Source organism: Gobius niger, assembly GCF_951799975.1.
Source record: "Gobius niger genome assembly, chromosome: 3".
NCBI classification, from domain to species: Eukaryota; Metazoa; Chordata; class Actinopteri; order Gobiiformes; family Gobiidae; genus Gobius; species Gobius niger.
The window spans coordinates 5152634-5156230 of record NC_136854.1 but is presented as its reverse complement, the minus strand read 5'-3'; positions in this window follow the sequence as shown (position 1 = coordinate 5156230).

Genomic DNA, 3597 nt, shown 5'->3' with positions numbered 1-3597 from the left:
TAAATATTTCAAATTCAACTGTCTACATTTTGTGTAAAATTCCCATCGAAAAAACAATTCAAATAAAAAAATCAAGCCCATAGCCTCGTACCGAGCTTGAACCAAGCGCTTTTTCTCCAGTTTGGCTTTACCCAAATCTAAAATCTTCTAGACTGGAGAGCAACAGGGTAATGTCTCATTTGAAAGCTTTACAAAAGATTTACAAAAGTGATCCTAACTTTGTCACATTTTTGCCGCATTTTTGTCACATTTTTGAAGTGTTTTTGTCGTGTTTTCGTCACTTTCATTTTTACTTCGTTTTCGTGGCAATTTTGTGTCACTTTTTTGTTGCATCTTCACTGTGTTTTTTTTTGTTGCATTTCAGCCACGTTTTTGTCGCTATTTTGATGTGTTTTTTTGTGTGTAAGCTTTTAGATTTGGGTAAAGCCATACTGGAGAAAATGTGCCCGGATGTGTGGACATTTTTTCACTTTGTACTTCACCTTTTGAATTGGATGTGTTGAAAAATTACACAGTGAATATTTAAAAGGTTTAAACTTAAAACACACACAAGTGTGTAATAAATATTCAGAGACTAAAATTCAGGGACCAAAAAAATCCAACCTGTTATTTCAATGTAAAATAGACATTTAAAGCAGAACTAAGTAACTCATGGCCCTAGAGGCCATAAGCACCACTGCATGTTAGGTTTTTTTTACTCATTAATTGTCTGTCGCAAAAAAAAATCACTAAAAAGTCCCATAATTGAGTATAAGTGAGCGCCTGTGCCTGCATGTAATATTACTGGCCTGTCAGGTCCAATAAGGAGGGAGGGGGAGGAGCTTTACTATTTACTTTGTTCTCCTCATTTTACAAACTAGGAGTGACTTCCTGGTCCAAACTTTTCACTCTCTCCTCACTTAGCAATCTTACAGACTATCACTTTAAAGGTTGTTGGATGTGCTTTCAAAAGGCACTATAAGGGAACTTGTGTTTTTGCGTCTCATCTGCAGCTTAAGGCGACCCAAGTATTGGGTGATTCCTTTCAAAGAACCTCCTGAGCTTTCGTCCTACTGAGCACTAGCGCTCAGTAGGACCGCTTTGGGGAGAGCGGGAAAGTGGCTGATCTGTTCGTTAGAAGCTCATTTTAGCCCAAGGGTTTGGCAACCCTAAGGAACCTAAGGAAACTTTTTTTCAAATCTACTGACTCACTCTGAACTATTCTAGCTGTTATATTTGTCTATTTATACTGATCTGTGTTTTACTATGCAAGTAAACCTGAAGGAACAATGTAACAACATGGTATTTAACCAAATAAAAGATGGATTATTACTTTCTTACTGTGCAAAGTTTTTTTTAAGGGATAAATTGCTGCCTTGTGCTGGTTTCATGTGACAGATCCTGACCAAAGATGAAACAATGCGCCCATATTCTTATTTCTATCACCGAGGGGTTGAAAGTGTTATTTGCAGCACAGGTCTGAGAGGAATTTGGGTGATAGTGACCATACCACCTGTGCTCTGCCCACTCCCGTCAGACCTGGGAAGCTAAGCAGGAAGGGCCTGGTCGGTACTTGGATGGAGACCGCTTGGGAACACCAGGAAGCCTGGCGAATATAGTGAGTGAGTGAGTGAGTGGTTGGTGGTGGTCGGAGGGGCCGATGGCGCAGACTGGTTGCCTCGCTTCCGTTAGTCTACCCCAGGGCAGCTGTGGCTACAATAGTAGATGGAAAATCAATCTTTTTTGCTAATAGAATGAGATCACTGATACATTATACCGCTCCAAAAAGGGTCAATTTCTAAGATGTATCATCTATCTATGAAAGGCTATTATACAACTAGACGTGACCATATAAAAGATGCTTGGAGTGAAGACTTGGGAGTAAGCATGAAAGCCCGACCGATATGGATTTTTGGGGTCCGATATTGATGTGAAGGGGATAGGCATGACCGATAGCCGCTATACAAGCTGATATTTTAAGTATTTCAATTTTATGTTTGTTTTTCTTGTTTTTTATCTTTCAAATAGTCTATAGTTACAATCATAGAAATATATCTAAAAGAGGTCAACTGATGTGGGTTTTTCTGAGGCCGATGCTGATCTGCACCGCACAGATATTTTCTCATCCTGTGTCTCTATATCTTATGGTTCCGAAATTATACACAAAAGTTTACAACATAAAATAAGTAAAATTGCTGAACAAACTAAGCAACTGAGCACTTTCCAGTGCCAAAAAACGCAAGTCTCGGCCGATGAAAGTCAATATATATATTGATATTGAAAATACCCAAATATCGGCCCGATATGTCGGCCAGCCAATATATTGGTGGGGCCTTGATAAGCATCACAGACGAGTTTAAAATCCTACATTGATTGGCAGTAGTTTGTTTGGAAAGGTGCAAACAATACTGCTTCATTGTCATATACATTTTGGAACTGTCCCCACATCACCCCCTGCTGGTCTAAGTAGTAAGTGCGACTCTGTCATAAATGCACAATGTCAGACTCCCAGCAGATCCAGGTATGCCACTATTTGGAGTTGTACCTATATATACATTTGAACAGTTCACAAATTCATCTATTGTTGTGTGATGTTGCTTGCCTGATGTTTAATCTTACCAAACTGGAAAAAAAACAAGTACTGTACCAACCAGTTTGTGGTTTTCAAATAAAAAATGACTTACATTTTTGAAGACCTATCCTGCAGTCTGGTGAAATGAAAAAAAAAAAATGGCCATAATGACCATGGTCACGTTTGGAGGAAAAAGCCTGAGAACACCATCCCAACTGTGGAATACAGGGGGGCAGCATCATGCTGTGGGGCTGTTTGCTGTGGGAGGGACTGGTGCACTTCACAAAATCGATGACATCATGAAGAAAGAACTCTATGTCTGTGTTTTGTACATGAGCATGTACACATGTCTCAGTTACACCAGCTCTGTTTGGACGAATGGACCAAAACTCATCCAACTATTGTGAGAAGCTTGTGGAAAGAAATCCAAAATGTTTATCGGAAATTCTACCAAATATTAATGAAATGTATGTGAAAAAGTAAAAAGAAAAAAAAAAAATGTGTGGAAAATTCTATCTCTCATTAAGCAGATAGAAATATTTTTAAAAATTCTATTTGACCTAAGAAAAATAGAAGTCAATTCTGGTTTCATGTCAGACAGCGAGAAAAAAATGCAAATGTGTCTTTTTATAAAGTGTATGTAACATCTGGTTCTGTATGTGTGTGGTGTTGCCTCAACATGGAATCTACAGGCAGAGGCGAGTAGTACTTCAGTCATTTTTAGAAGAACTGTACTTTTTAGGGTAGTTATACCATTCAGTGCTTTTTGCTCCGACTTGAGTGATATGATAAGTATCTTTACTCTTTCTGGTAGTAAATCCTAAAGTGACAAAAGCTTAATTTCAACATAAAATATCTATAGTTTGTGTTTGTGTTCGTTTTTCTTCAAAAATATATATTGTTTAAAGCATTTGATATTTATCCTATATCTTTGGGAAATATTAGAATTTTCACATTTATGTCACAACTGAAACATAGCTCAGACGTTTATGCTCAGTTATTCACAGTACTCAAGTTTTCCTCAAGTACTTTTTTACTCTAACTTG